Below are 17,483 nucleotides of genomic sequence, written 5' to 3' on the forward strand. Positions count from 1 at the left end.
CAGCACCCCCAAGTGATATTTGAAACTATAACAGTATAGGATTATTGGGTTTAAAACAGACTTCTGAAAAACAGAATTCTTAAAAATATTTAAGTACTTACTCTTAGGTATCAATTTAAAATCATTTCTGCATTCCTCATGATTGACTTGAAAGATAATAATAATGATGTTCTGAGTCCCCAGAGGAGATTAAACCAGTGAAGTTCTAATGTCAAAAATCTGTATTTTTGCCTTTGGGGTAGCATATGGAAAATGATGCAGGAGGAATGAGAGTTCAAGGCAAAACTAGGTTAAATAGGAAATTCTGATAAGAAAACAAGCAAACATTATTTTATTTTACTTTCACATTTCATTTTCAACAATATAAATGTTAACTTTATAAGCCAAATAAGCTACTATTTAAATGTCTCACCAGTTGCTAACTATATCTTCTTTACCTCAGTACTATGAAATTTTTGTATATAAGAAAGATATGTTTGAAAATAATTATATGGATTTGATCAAAGCAAAGATTACAGAATTAACTGGGTAACACTATACTCAAAGTGTTAACAGACGTTTCAGAAGGAAAATCCAAGTTTCAGTATTTACAACACTAGTTTGTTTGGAATAAAATTAGAGACAATGAATTTCTTCAATGATTAAATAATTCACATTTTCCCTACTCTCTTTCACGAATATAATATGCATAAGCACATACACCCTAATTGGAATTTTATTAAACCTAGTTCCAGAAATGTCTACAGTAACATTACCAATCACAGCACCATACACTACTGACTGTGGAAGCAGTGTTCCTGGTACTGTGTTAAAGTACTGTACATTACTCCATGCAATACTTGTAACACTAAAAGAAAAGACTCATGTGAGAGGTTAAATATATAGATCACAAGGCTAATAAAAGGCTTCCATCTCAGAGATCATGCTCTTATCCATTATGCTGCTCTGCTACATATTTCACTTAAGACAGAAGCTAACACAGGTCTACAAAGCCAAACAAAACTGGCTTATTCCACTATTTGCCATTCTCTGCCTATTCTCTTTGGCCATGCCCACAGATTTCACAGGCATTTTTCTCTCACTAACATATATTATCAGGTGTTAGGTATAAATAAGAAAAGAGAAAGGAAAACATATTTGGGCCCCTGGTTGAATTCTCTTCCCCTTTGCAGATATGAGTGAATGGTAAATTTAATTCTGAAAAACATGTGCACTGCAGTTTTGTGACCAGGATTACATCTATAATAGTGGCAAGTGACACTTAGAAATTTCACAACTGATAATTTTCAGCGGACAAATAAAGCACTGTGCATATTTACCCACTACACCATTTAACAGTTACTAATGTGTAGTAAGGTCAAAGCCAACTCCTCTGACTAAGTCTAGCCAGGCATAGTGGCACACCTTTAATCCCAGGAAAAGGGATATAGCTCTCAGTGAGTTCGAGGCTAGCCTGGTCTACATAGCAAGTTCCAGGACAGCCAGAGCTATGTAACAGAGAGATTATGTCTCAAAAACAAACAAACCAAAGACTTTAACATGCTTCTTTCCCAGGCACCCATATAGTAGAAAAAGAGAACAGACGCTCACAAGTTGTCCTCTAACCACTACAGTTGTACACCATGGCACTTGTGACCCACACACATACACACAAAAAATATAAGTGAATGCAATGCAGAAAATTTAAAGAAAAAAAAATAGATTCCAGAGGATATAAAATACAGTATTAATTGCTCAAGCACCTACTCTGCTAAGATTTTAAATGTGGGGTTGGCATGACTTCTTTAATTCATGACACTGTAGATTCAGAAAAAAGAAACTAAAATGAAGGCAAACAGCATAGTTATTTATAACTAAGCAAAATTAATTTCCGTCAAAACTAAAACAAAAGACAAGCAGGGCATGGTGAAGCTTGCCTATAGCTACTCCAGAAGATGAAGCGCAGGTCAATTACTTGAGCCTAGCCGTTCCAGATTGGTCAAAGCAACACAACAATGCTCATTTCAAAAACAAGGCAAAAAAGATATAAGGCAAGCGTTAGAAATAGACAAAACATGTTCGTATTAAGCTCCCCTACATAAATCAATCACGATACAGAAAATGTAATTTTAATGGTATACAGCTCATATTCTACAACTACACAATAAGAATCATGATCTTAAGAAAATGAAAACTGGCTATTTTATCCATGTTTTTATTTACTTCAAGTCAATAAGTACCATTTAGGTTTGTACTTACCTTTTTTAAGATTTATTTTATGTGTATGAATATTTTGTCTACATGCACATATATGTGTACAACATGCATGCCTAGTGCCAGGGATCCCTTGGAACTAGAGTTACAGACAGTTATGAGCTGCTATGTGGGTGCTGGGAATTGAACCCAGCTGCTATGTGGGTGCTGAATAGAAAAACAGCCAGTGCTCTTAACTGCTAAACCCTCTCTCCAGCCCATACTATATCTTTTTTAACTAACACATATTAATTACTCATTAAATGTAATGTAGTTTAACCAAATTTAGTCAAACTATAATTATTCTTTCTAGAACTAGAGGATAACAGTCAAAATCTTAAGCAAGTAAACTATAAAATGTTTAACACATTGCTTCCAATCATTCATCAAACACGGGGAGCCTACTATTTGCAGCCTACTATTTGCAGATACCAACATTTTAAGAACAAGACAAAATATGGATGTCCTCAGTAACTGGCTCTGTGTAAATGCATAACCACATAGAGAAAATGCAGAAGTGTATTTGTTTCTCAATCCAAGAATAACTCCCAAACTCATGGAAGATATAAATGTCAATAATGAAAAACATTAGTTCTTAAAGAAAAAGTGAATTCTTTCAAAGTTAGAAACATTGGAAAATTGAAAAATGAGAAGTAAAACAATGTATAAGTGGTAAAAATTTTGTAAAAAAAATTCGTTGGTTCATAATAAAAACATAACTGACAAAATGAGAAGCTTGCTATCTATACAGGCTGGTTGCCCCAATATATTAAAAAAAAGATACAAAAAGTAATGACCATTCTCAATAGAAAATGGGAAAAAAATATTAAGGCATTACAGAGTAATGATATCTCCCCTAAACCAAGGTCAACCCTGGACATAAGACAAATACTAATACAAACTGTACTGATAAACTAGTCTGTACCTATCAAATAGGTAAAAAAATTCTTGTGAGATGTGTAGAGGAAAACGAGAATGGCCATTTGCACTGGCAGGAATGCAAATGAAAAGATGCAGCCGGGCGGTAATGGCGCACACCTTTAATCCCAGCATTCAGGAGGCAGAGGCACGCAGATCTATATAAGTTCGAAGCCAGCCTGGGCTAGAGAGTGAGTTTCAGGAAAGGTGCCAAAGCTACACAGAGAAACCTTGTCTTGGAAAAAAAGAGCATGATTTTCTAATACTTGGCAGAATTATGTAAGAATTTGACCCCTTTGTTCAGCAATTATGCATAAAAGCCACACAGCAAAGAATACTGTCGACATTATTATCACAAAGCTTTAACTGATGTTTTATCAACACAAGCAAGAAATTCTATTAATAAGGTTAGGAAATGTTATGTAAAAAACTGGTACATTAAAGCTCCAGCCCCATGTGGTGGTATTTGAAAAATGAGGTCTTTAAAATGTAATAAAGAAATGGACAAAGTTATTGGAAATGGTGCCCTCATGATAGAGTAAGCGTACTTGTAAGAAAGAAGCATGTGGGTCATGAGCTTAGGTTGAAGTTCCTTCTTTGTTAACAACAAAAGAACTCTTCTTGATTTTAGGATTACATTAGAATTATTATACTAGCAATATACAAAATATCTAGCATTTCAAAAGAAATCTCTTTCTCTGTCTACTAAAATATCAAAAGACAATGGGAGCCTCAATGGTGGAGAACATTTTTTAAATTATTTTTAATTAAGCCTCTTGGGAGACAAAGGTGGGCAGATCTCCAGGAGTTCAAGGCCAGGCTGATGTACATAGCAAGTGCCAGAAGAGCAAGAGCAACATAACAGAGACCCTGTCTCCAAAAAAAATTTTTTTTCATTAAATTACTTATTTACTCTATGTGTGCTTGCATGTGTTTGAGGGCATACTTGCCACAGCAAGTAGAGAACAGGTTGTAGGAGTTAGTTCTCTCCTTTAACCATGTGAGTTCCAAAATTGAACTCAGGTCATCAGACTTGGCATCAAGCGCTGACCAATTCCCCGGCCCACTCAACATTTCCAGTGGTCAGGTTACAGTTTCTAGATACCACCACTTTAAAAAGCACCCACTTTATCTTTGCAGAAATGCTGAGTTCCAGATCTGAAGTAGAAAATAAATATATAAACTTGCCAGAAATCAAGGAATGAGAAATTAATGAAGTAAAGTCAAAATACATAGGTTTCAACTTCAAAAAGCCCCCTACACACCTAATATGAGGTATCTAGATAACTACTTGAAATGATTGATATGTCAATTTATTTCATTACAATAACCAATACACTATATATGTAGCTTTTAACATGTTAATCAGACAATAAAATTTATTTTAAAATGAAATAAATTTTAGCAACAAATAAAATTCAAAAATATGTACAACTCTGAGATCACTGTAATTATTAAAGAGAACTCTGTCCATAAGATACAAAGAAACCAACCCTTCATTCAAAAAAAAAAACTAACAAAGAAAAACAAATGGTTACTACTTTGACTAAAACTATAACTGAGTCAAAAGTTAAATGTAAAATAGATACGTGTGTGTATACATTTATGCACGTGTGTGTACATTTACGCATGTGTGTATGTATTCAGTTCCTGCAAACAAATCCTCACAGTTGTTATGGTTTCTGTCCTTTCAACCACTAGATTCTTTAATTGTACCAGTTTCTCTCCAACTTTTTGGTTTGTTTGCTTACTTTATGATTGTAGGCAAAACATCCTACATGATGGAAGACACATTAGCAGACAAAACCATTCCTAATGTCTATGGGGATTCCATGCCCACAATATACTTTCCCACATTAATAAACTGGAGTGAAAAAGAATCCAAGAGCAATTTTCTGTTAAAGTATAGAAGCTGAAAACAGGTGTAGGTGCTCGTGACTTTAACCCCAACACTAGGAGGCAGAAGAGGCAGGAAAATTGTGAAATCAAAGCTAGTCTGTGCTGATAGCAAGATATTGGCTAGGAAAATAAGTAGATGATAGACAGATAGATAGATAGATAGATAGATAGATAGATAGATAGACAGATAGATAGATAGACAGACAGACATACAGACAATAAAATACAAAGCTGAACACTGTCTAGTTTTCATCTTCACAGAACTTCAGAAGAATAACCAAGTTGTGTTACTCCTTGCAATTTCACAGAGTTAGGACTACGTTGCAATAAGGACTTAAGAGCCTGTGTTCCTAACATCATACCCTTTTGAGGCAGAGCCAACAGAACTCTAGTGTAACTGCAGAATTTCCTCGCTAGGCCTGATACAGTGTAAAATGTAGTCTGAGGTTAGAAATTAGTGAGCAGAGAAGAATGATCTAGCATTTTGCTAGATTTTTTAATTTTTGTTTTTTAAATTTTTTTTAATTTTCTGGTTTTTTAAATTTTTGTTTAAAACACCTTTCCATTATTAGAGATCTTGCTCATCTCTAGACAACATTAAGAAAAAGAAGAGGGTGGTGGTGCATGCCTTTAATCCCAGCACTAGGGAGGCAGAGTCAGGTGGATCTCTGAGTTTGAGGCCAGCCTAGACTACAGAGCAAGTTCTGGGACAGCCAGGGCGATTAACACAGAGAAACCCTGTCTTGGAAAACAAAATAAAACAACAACAACAACAAATCTGGTAGTCTGAAGTGTTCTAATTCATTTTTCATCTTACCTGCTAGTACACATCTCACTAAAAACACAATGATAAAATTTTTGAAAGAGCAGCTCAGACAATGAATGGTTTGGTAAACAACCTTTTCCTACAGATATCATAATTGTTTCTCGGTAAAATAAACTAAAGTGACAGAGACACAGAGCCTATATGTGAAATTCACATTATGTAAAAGATGACTTGCCTGTTTCTGTGCACAAGAACCAACATAACATAAACAAGAGGCCAATATAAACACAAGTGTGACCAGAGGAACAGAAGGCCCAACTAAAGCAGCCACAATACAATCCACCTAGCCCTCTGTTCCAATAAACATAGTGAGTACTGGGAATACTAACAGAGAAAAGAGTTCCAACCCCAAATTTTGGTCTCAGAATGCTGATAGAAGCTTTATGTTTAAATAAAGGAAGAATTAGGGAGGCACAAGAGATACTTACGCATTCACATAAAGGTATGGACCCACTAAATGTTGTATCAACTCCTACTTAACAAGAAGCTGTTAATCTGCTAGTAATCACTGTCATTCCCAAGGAGACTAATCTGGTTCCTAGAAGACAATCTGTTCGAATACAGTCTTCCTTCCCATCACAGACACCTGCTCTCATCCTGAGAATAGTCAGTCTCACCTTTCCTCCTTGTTTGTTCAAGGTGAATGATGGTTTAGGAAATGACTCATCCTTATGCCTCAGGTATCACTCACTTACAAATAGCTATTTCTGGAATGATTAATGTGCCTACTTGCCCAGTAAACAAGTAAAACTAAGACAAGGAGACAAATGAAGAACGGAGGCTGAAAATTTCAGGCTTTCATCTTGTTTTAGTTACCACATTGGATCAAGAAAGGAGTCAATGCTTTTCAACCACATCAGCTTCTAAGTACCTGTTACAATATGTATTTCTTATACAACAAATACAAATGTTAGTTTATTTACTGTAAGTATGAGGCAACCTCTAGCACTTTGATATCAACATTATATGTATGTGGGAAAGAAGGGAGAGCAGAAGGGAAGAGTTGAAGACACTTCTATTACTACTAACAATAGTCCATTTAATGAATTTTATTTGTGAAATACCATCAACTGAGTAAAGTGTGAACAAAACTTTCTACCTAATTCAGTTATTCTTAGGAAGAAACCTTTCAAACAGTACCATACTCTATAGTATATCTTCACATCTTTAAAATAAATACTTCAAATTGAAATATTTTTTTTTTTTTTTTTTTTTTTTTTGGTTTTTCGAGACAGGGTTTCTCTGCGTAGCTTTGCGCCTTTCCTGGATCTCGCGCCGTAGACCAGGCTGGCCTCGAACTCACAGAGATCCGCCTGCCTCTGCCTCCCGAGTGCTGGGATTAAAGGCGTGCGCCACCACCGCCCGGCTTAAATTGAAATATTTTTAATGCTGCTATCCTGAAGCTGTGTAGTAGGTGCAAAACAACAAAATAACTACATATGTCCTTACTCATAGTTTTCTACAGTGGTACTTGTCATAGTATTCAATTTGTACTTCTTATCTGGCTTTTGTATTCATTCTGGGTGCATTAAAAAAATCTTTTATACCATGATATAAGAAAAAAAAAAAACCAAACTAAAGTAACACTAAACTTGAATTAAGGAAGAAGGCAGGATTTAAGCTAACTCATTAATTTAACAAGCCAGGATGTATGAAGGATGAAAATATGGAATCCAAAAAGAAATCCTTGCCTCTCTGTGTCCTTAGACATTAACACAATTTAATGTGATTAATAAAAAGCCTAGAATTAAAACAAAGATATTCTACAATTTCTATCCTGTCTTGTGATAAGTCAGACCTTTGGGATACCACCTACATTATGAATGTTAGTTACCTCAAAAGCACTTCTTGAACAAATCAAACAGAATACAATTGGGTACTAGTGCTAAAGTTAAATTATCTATTATAAAGAAATAGATCTGGAGAAAGATTAGCCATAACAACAAGGAAAAGTAACAACGGCTAATGCTGAGGAAGCCCATTCAAGAAGGGATCAAAGTAAATGGCACCATAAAATACCAATGACTCAAAAGTGAGTAATTTTATGAATCATAGGTGTCCCCAAATATGACACAAATTCTTTGAAGACCATCTTTTTCACAGTAGCACAGTTAAAAAGAAAAAGTGTTTCTAGTAAAGCTTTCTGTGGTTGTTTTGTCTACAGGGTGCTGGGGTTTTAACCCAGAGCCTCACACATGCTAGGCAAGCACTGTACTGACCCTTCGATCATCACTTTAAAGTTATGCTTTTCCTTTTATATTTAAAACATATAAAGTCTCATTATGCTGCTCAAACTGGCCTCAAACTCATGACCCTCCTGCCTCAGTTTTCTAAATGCTGAGATTACAAGCAGGTACTACCACACTCAGCCCAAAAGTACATTCTTATTTCATGAGAACACTACAGTAACTTTTACATTATATGAAACACATATATCACAGTTTATGATACATTATAATGAACCCACATATTTAGTATGAAAACAATGAGTTAATGTGCCACTCCATCTAACCCCTATGGCACTACATAGTACTATGTATACTTTTATAGGATGTACTGCTGAAATCATAAGATCACATCAAAAGCTGAATTGGGGAGGTTTTGTCTAATAATAATAACAGAAGATAAAAATTAGTGACTTCTAAGAGATCAAAGAGGTGCTTAACTTTAGTTCTAAGAGTTGATTAATAAAATATACAAGAGAACAGAACCATCTATTTAAAAACACTAAATAAATGATTATAAAATCAATAATCTCCAGAATTTACTATTTATAGATAACAAAAGATATGATTAATTTGTTATAATTTATAAGAAGTTAAAATGACCTATTTCTAACTATGTCTTTATTTCACCTTACATGCTACTGAAAAAAATCTAATCATAACGAACACACTATCTCAGTGTCACTATAATACATGCTCAACTATAAAAGTAATCCAGTTCTATGACAATACTTTCTCTAGCAAAAGCAAAAGTAGGACCTTAAAGTTTCCATTTCCAATCATTTCAAATAAATATCTTCACCCTGTTGTTCACAGAAAAGCAGTATTCCAAAATCCCAAGAACTTAGCGTCTAAATGTAAGATCTGTCCAGAGGAGAAGTAATAAGAATTTAAACCAGATACTTAAACATGAGAGCAGTCACTCACAGAGGAACATGAGAAGCAGGAAAGACAAGAAGAACAACACTAAAAGAAACATCCATCAAGAACAAGACCTGGAAAAGAAACCAAAACTTAGAATTAAAGATCAAATGAGGTTGGGCAGGATGGGAAAGGGGAGAGGGAAAAGATGAAATAAGCAGATAATCCAATGAAACAATACAAAATATTAATAGATAATCCAATGAATAATACAAAATGTTAACAGGAAAATAATAATTTGAATGCAAGAATTATATAAGGCTGAAAATTCATTGAAGATTTAAATTAATTTACAAATACTAGGAATCTGATGCAGCATACTACAGTTCAGCCAACAGTCCTCAAAGTATCAAAAACTATCTAACACCTGTATATAGATAGCATGTCAATAAATATACTAGATTTTGTCATATGAACAAAATGTTTCAGATCTTCAACCACAAAATAAAGAAAATACTAAAAATTAATATCTATTTTTCTAAATATTAAAGGAGACCCACATTACTTAAAATAAAGTAGTAGCCTAAATGTAAGTTAATGTGTTAGAATTTAACAATGAGAAATACGTTTAATATTGGCATCAAATTTATTCAAATTAAATGAATTAAAGTTGTGTCAATACCAGAAAATAGAAATCAGAATTAAAAGTTTTATTATACAATGATAAAAGGAGATTAAATTAAAAGAAAACTAAAGTCTATTTTGTGCAGTTCTTGGAATCAGATGTAATGACGCATGTGTGAATGTTTGCTTTTATGTATATATGTATCACATGCATCCCTAGTGGCTTCAGAGGTCAAAGTAGGCATCGAATACCCTGGAACTAGTTATAGATGGCTGCACGCCATCATGTAGATGCTCAGAAATGAGCCCAGGTCCTCTGTAACATCAAGTATTCTTAGTGACCAAACCATCTCTCTAGCCCCTAGATTAATTTTAAAGGCTATGTTATACATGTTATTGACATCTCTTATTAAATCTAGAGGTGGTATTGAGCAAACAAACATCAACTAGTGAATTTGATGATATAAGCTTATTATCAAAAGAACAAGTGGATTTTCAATAAAAACCTTTAAGAGATATAAAGTGATACTATAACACTTTTATGTGCATTAAAATTCCCTGTTACTATGCTCTGCTCTAGTTCATTTCCTTTAAGTATATTTACCACCTAAATGCTGATTATGTTGACAAAATATGCAATGATATAGCTCATCTTAAACCCTCTATGATAAAGAAGGTACTCACATAATGAAATAATATAAATTCACCAAATGTGTTCACTCTAAATATCATCCAAGTAGAAGAAGAACAAACTATACCATTCAGGACAGAAAATTTGCATGCATGGTAAAAACAAATTCTAAAATTAAATTCCATCCTACAATCAAACAGCCAGAGGACAATACAATTCAAGGTATTCATGTATACATTTGAATCTCACAACAGAAACCTACAGAAGTCACACCCCTTTTCACATTTAAAAAAACAGCGAAACAAAACAAAACAAACTAATCCCTAATTTGCTGCAACAAACAGGCTGGTAAATCATAATAGACAGTTTTTCTTATCAAGATAGGGTCCAAATCTAAGCCAGCTACACAATATTTAAAAAAAAAAAAAAAAGGCAAGGTAAAGCTAGCACAAAACAAAGAAGCTGCTGCCATTAGAAAAACTGAAGAGAGCCGGGCGGTGGTGGCGCACGCCTTTAATCCCAGCACTCGGGAGGCAGGCAGGCGGATCTCTGTGAGTTCGAGGCCAGCCTGGTCTCCAAAGCGAGTTCCAGGAAAGGCTCAAAGCTACACAGAGAAACCCTGTCTCGAAAAACCAAAAAAAAAAAAAGAAAAACTGAAGAGAAACTGCTATGCAAAGGTTTGTTCTGAATACAAAGAAAAACAATACTGTGCATTAGATTTAAGGATGGCTTCTTTAAGCAATCTGTGAAAATGTAGGTCTAATTTTAAAATTCTTGTATAAAATATTAGTATATTAATAATGGGCTATTCATATAACAGCCAGGAAATGTGCAAGAACAATTTTCAAAAGCTTAAGAGATATATAGGGATTGGAGAAATTCCTCAGCAGTAAAGTTCCTGTACTACTCTTACTGAGGACTTGGGTTCAATTCCCCGCACTCACATGGTGGTTCACAAGCATTTTTTTTAATTTTTATTTTTAGTACATTGGGGCTGCACGTACATCTGTGTGAGGGTGTTGGGTCCCCTAGAACTGAAAGTACAGACAGCTGTAAGCTGCCATAGAGATGCCAGGAATTGAACCTGGGTACTCTGGAAGGGCAGTCAGTGCTCTTAACTGCTGAGCCATCTCTCCAGACCTTACAAGCATCTTGAAATATATAATTGAGTTATAAAAATTACTTCAAGTTTGATATTCACAAGCAGTATAATACATACCCGTCTAAAAATATAGCACATGAAATCTTGTTATGTGGAAGTACTATTTCTATAACAAGTTAAAATCCTAAATACTATAGTTTCTTTTTCAAAAGACAAATCAATATAAACAAATAACATCTCTTCCTATGCATCTGTGTCCTAACAGGTGACTAGTAAAAGGCACCCTGACTAAGTTATCCATTTACATGAAAACTTCTCTGCAATTACCTTCTCTCAAAGGCTAAAAGTTATAGGATAAGCATACAGAACTATAACAAAAAATACCTTATAGATTTGAAAGAAAATGGATTCTCTTAAATTTAAATAGACTACTCTTGGTAACACTGAAAATTTTATCATTGAGCAAGTAATATTAAATACATCAAAAAAGTTATAACAAACATATGCAAGTCAAACTGGGAAAATACACACACACACACACACATACACACACACACAAAGGAAAGCTACCACTTGTTGACTCCTCTTTGGGCTCAACATTTGTACCTTAGTACAAATAGGGCTTAACAGTTTAATTTCTTAACAGAACTATGATGTAAATTCTACTGTCTTTACTACCAAATAAAAAGAGATTTTTTTTTTTACTGCAAATCCTTATTATTTTATTTTATTTTATTTTTTAGTGCTCCCAAGTATCTGGCTTCTCCTTAGCAACCTGGCACCCGCTTTCTTTAGATCAGGGATTTAAAAACCAGCTGGGGCTATGGTGGTAACATACAATGAGTGATGAGTGAGACACCTTAAAGAAACCAAATAGCCATGGCTCAGGCAATTGTGAAAATTCCCTCACCAGACTGTACAGTTAATATCATGAAAGAAACCTAATATATAGATTACGACACTCTTTTAAAATGAAAAGTAAAAGTTGAAGTTACAACAGACTCCTAGTATATTTGGGGCAAATTTTAGACCAACAAAAAATTATTCAGAGCTGGAGAGATGGCTCAGCAGTTAAGAGCACTGACTGCTCTTCCAGAGGACCTGGGTTCAATTGCAAGCACCCACAAGGCAGCTCACAACTGTAGGTTATTCCAGGTTCCAACACCCTCACACAGACATACATACAGGCAAAACACCAATAAAATAAAAAAATAAATATTAAAGAAATAGATCTACTAGGAAAACAAATGTCTAAAAAAAAAAGAATGATGCTAGACACATGATCAACAAGATGTGGGACAATGAACTGGCATCAGGCCCCATCTAACTCTGAGAGGAAACTCTGCTGTGGACATAATCACTAAACAACTCAACCTTTCAAATCTTTCTGTTTTCCATGTTCTTCCTTTCATCACAGAGCTTTTAATCTTACTTTTTGTTTACTGTTTCCAATTTGTGTTTTCTTGTTTTTCTAGCACCTACTCAAATTTCAGATCCATTTTCAAGTATTACCTCCTCAATGTACACACTTGCTACAATACTAATTTCCTATTCAAGTCACTCACTAATTCTTCTCCAAAAGACCATAAATCAAGCCTATAGTATTATGTCTGGTTTTGTTCATCTCTGTTGTCTCTGTATCCACATGATATACAGGAATTATCCAAAAGGTTATTTATGGAGGAAGTGGGGAGGGCGTGGAAGCACATGCCTTTAATCCTAGCACTAGGGAGGCAAAGTTAAGGTCTCTGTGAGATTAAGGACAACCTGACCTACAATATCAAGTTCCAGGACAGCTAAGGCTACGTAGAGAGATCCTGTCTCAAAACAAACAAAAAAGGAACAAATAGTTGCTAGTTTCTAAACTTTCTATATGCTCTTAAGTAGGCTAGACCAAAGAAAATTGATTCTTAATCAAATTATCAAATCCCTAAAACTAACAAAGAATCAATTCTAAGTACATCTTATTCCCTCTCCAGCAAAAGACACAAAGGTTCCTCGCTACAACCCAACTAAAAAAACAAACAAAACAAAACAAAAATTTACCATATCTTATTTACTATATAATAAAAAGCATTACCAAGTAACATTTTCTTTCCATGTTTTGGATGACAGTGGTACGGAGGCAGAGTTCCACACTCTGGCTGACCTGGAAATTGCTAGATACACCAGGCCCGTCTCAAGTTTACAGTGATCCTCCTGTTTCTGTATCCCAAGTATTCAGAATATAGACACATAGTACTCCACACACTCAAACAGCATTTTCCTAATCTATGATGGTCCATTCATAAATTATATATACTATAAAAATACATGAAACATAATAACATAAAAGGCTTCAAATTTAAACCTCATATAGTCTCACTACTACTAAACCAAAACACTAGGATATGAACTATATAAAGAATTTTCCTCAATATGTTTTTACTTCCAACCCATAACTTAGGCTAGCTTTATTTAAATAAATTCTGTATAATAGTCCTAAGAATATTCCCATCAAAAGTGAGTAAAGAGAAAAATACCAGTGAAGACTCTTTTCTTCTAATAACTGCATGTTAAAAACATTCACATTTCTCTGCCACAAAAACTATTTGATCTAGTGTTTCTTAGAACACTAAAGAATGCAGTGGCGAGCTGGAGAAATGGCTCAGTGGATAAGAGCAGTGCTCTTCCAGAGAACCTAGGTTAGGTTCCCAGCACCCACATGGCAGCTTACAACTGTGTGCAGCTCCAATTCCCAGAGCTAATAACCTCTTCTGACCTCTACGGACAGATACACAATAGAAGAAAGAAAGAAAAGAAAACAAACAGAAAAGTAAGAAAGGAAAAGAAAAGAAAGGAGGGAAGGAGGGAAGGAGGGAGGGAAGGAAGGAAGGGAGGGAGGGAGGGAGGGAGGGAGGAAGGAAGGAAGGAAGGAAGGAAGGAAGGAAGGAAGGAAGGAAGGAAGGAAGATATTTTTTAAAAAGACAAGGAAGAATGAATCCTCGAAACTTATTTTGGGGGGAAGTTCCATCTAAGATAAGTTCTGAAAACATCTGTGTATCTTGCGACTCTGGAACCATCAATGTCAAACATATGTCTTGACCTATCTAAGTCAAAGGTTAAACAGAAGTCAGGTGAAGCAACATGTACCTGAACTCCAGCTAGGTGAGGAGCAGAGACAGTAGGAAATCCCCTGACCAAGAAATACAAGGCTAGTGTGATCTATAAAATGAGATCCCTTTAAGGGTATGTGCCTCATGCCTTTAATCCCAGCACTCAGGAAGCAGAGGCAGGTGAATAATTTGAGTTTGAGGCCATCCTAGTCTATATAGCAAATTCTTAGTCAGCCAAGGCTACATAGTGAAACCTTGTCTTTAAAAAGCACCATCAGCCGGGCAGTGGTGGTGCACGCCTTTAATCCCAGCACTTGGGAGGCAGAGGCAGGCAGATTTCTGTGAGTTTGAGGCCAGTCTGGTCTACAGAGTGAGATCCAGGAAAGGCGCAAAGCTACACAGAGAAACTATTTCAAAAAACCAAAAAAAAAAAAAAAAAAAAAAAGCACCACCAAAATACACTAAAAATAAAGTGAGATTCCCCACCTCAGGAAAAGAAAGGGTTAACCAGAATTTCCCACACAGACTTGTGTATTAAAGGTGTAAGTCAAGTGCACCTGAGTGCAGTGTGGCCCACAGAGTCCTTGGATCCACTGAAGCTGGAGGTGCAAGCTTTTGTACATGAATGGTAGGAACCAAACTGGGGGTCCTCAGGAAGAGCCACAAGTGCTCTTCACCACAGAATTATCTCTCTAGCTCCTCAACACTTTAGATTTTTATTGTCAAAACACTTGCAGGACTTTTATTCATACAAGTTGTAGTAACTTACTAAAACACAAGCCTTGTCTAATACATATAGAAAAAAATATTTTGTATAAAAATTATTAATGTACTGATTTAGTCATGTATCAAGAGATCTGATACTCAAGTTAAAAGTTACAAAGATTAATCCTAATGTAGATAAATCCTAATTTCAGAAACTACATGAACTAGGCACATTAAAAATTTTAAGAACATTAGCAAATATGAATTATACATATAAAAGCAAGGAAATCTCTTGTGGTCAACAAAACCTTTTACATTTAATACACATTCACCTGTCTTGATAATACAAGAGAAATTTTCTGAACAACAGGATGAGGAAAGAAGTTGTTGCAGCTCACAAATGATAATTTCAAAAGAGAAAAGAGAAGGGAAAAATACTAAACAGGAAGGAAAAGTTTGAGGAATAACTAAAAATAAACACTTATCTAAAAACATTACTTGTGTTTCTTGTGAATACTTGTGTATTCTCTTTCTAGCACATAATCAGCATATAGAAGGAGCAGATTCCAACCAGTTACTGAAATAATCCAACTAGCCATTTGGCCACTTTCAGTCTTTTTGTTGCATTCCTAAGCAATCCTTTTTATGATTATTTTATTTTGTGTGATTATTCTTTAAATTCATATAGCATAAGCTTATTTAAATTCACCTTTTAAATATAGAAGCTCTTATAATAAAAACAAATTCCATGGCACTCAGAGTCATGAGAAAGAAGAAAACATTAACAAAAAACTTAACTTTTAATGGTTACTGAAGAATAACTTCAGTTCTCTGGCAATTCACTTTGGGAATCAGCAACAGACAAATTCTATCTCCAAGAAAGCATCAACTAACTGAATCACATAAGAATTTAATTCAAGCCAGGCATGATGGCACATGTCTTTTAAAAATATAAACCAACAAACAAAGCAAGTTAAACCTTACCACCATTAATTACATTCTGAAATCAGAAACAAGCAAAGAAAAGGCATAAGATACCTCTATCTGGTCTTTTCCCACTTTTGCTCTTGCTCACTAGATAGGAAACACTTCCCTATCATTTGTCTACTGAGTCAGTTTTTAAGCCTGTTGTCCCTGCAGGGAATGCTCTTCTGGCACGACTTGCTCAACTCTGACCTCAGAGAGGCCTCTTTGACTGCTCTGGGAAGCAGTACACCGGAGGTATTCAGAGTCAAACACCGGACAAGAGTATTCAATAAATACCTGTTGAATGAATCTATAAGCCTACACACAATTTCAATATATAAAAACAAATCTGATCATTTAAAAGTATATTAGCAAAATACTTGATAGAGTCTCAATTTAAATTAAAAAAGTCAAAACTTCAATAGATTTTTATGGCAAATTCTAAGTATAAAGATTAAATCTGAACTCAGAAATCACAACAAATATATCATGATTTCATGTCATGTGAGGTCTGTAAATCTCTGATGACTCACAAGCAAAGACAAAAGTAACATTTTTAGGTCTTAAGTATGTAGACACTTAATGCATACGCATAGTATTTTAAAGTGTAAGAGGTATGCATCAGAATATACAAATGTAAAATGAAATTAAAGTACACCTGACCTGTATCATCAAATACTATCATTTACTACACAATAACAAGACGTGTCAAACAGAAAGAAGTTGGCCAGGATATTAAAAAAATTTAAAGAGAGCCAATAGTCTCAGTTACTCCGGCAGTTGAGAAAGGAAGACTCCTGGCGCCCAGGAGTTCTAAGTCCAAGCTAAAAAGAACACAGCAAGAGTGAGAAAGACAGCATGGGGGCAGGGACAGTGAAAGAGCAAGAGAAGAGAAAGAGGGAGGGGAAGAAGGGGAGGAAGAGAAAAATGAACTGGCGAAGTCTCTCAAACAAAGACTCATACTCATGAATATATAAATATTTGGTTCCATCAAGTGGTTTTTTTTTTAAACAAGAACCTGTTTTATTTTTTCCAGATACAGAGGTTTGCATGTTTTGCAAATATTACTTGAGAGAAACACTCCTATGTCCAGTGCCTTCTAACAGCTCGTAAACACAGATACATATCCACAGTGCAATTGGCTCAGCCAGGATCCACCTTGCATACATACTTAAACAAATGACTCCATCAACTACCACACTCTTTTTACTCATTTGGCTGATTTGGAGGCTGACTCCATGCCACTGAGCAGTCTAAGCAAGGGCTCTACCACTATGCTACATGCCCAATCCCATTCTTACTTTTCCAAAGACAATTACATTTGAAAGAACATAAGATATCAGAAAAAAAAAATTGGTCCCATATGACCATAAACTCAATGGCTTTAAACGTCTCAATG

At 35.1% G+C, this 17,483-nt stretch overlaps 1 protein-coding gene across 1 annotated transcript in view; it reads right to left on the minus strand.

Moving 5' to 3' along the window:
* Cdc73 (cell division cycle 73) overlaps positions 1-17,483 on the minus strand; it is a 114,107-nt gene that overhangs the window by 61,252 nt on the left and 35,372 nt on the right. The window lies entirely within an intron of this gene.

Source organism: Peromyscus californicus, unplaced genomic scaffold (genome assembly GCF_007827085.1).
Source record: "Peromyscus californicus insignis strain IS unplaced genomic scaffold, ASM782708v3 Scaffold_14__1_contigs__length_90479793_seg_2, whole genome shotgun sequence".
NCBI classification, from domain to species: Eukaryota; Metazoa; Chordata; class Mammalia; order Rodentia; family Cricetidae; genus Peromyscus; species Peromyscus californicus.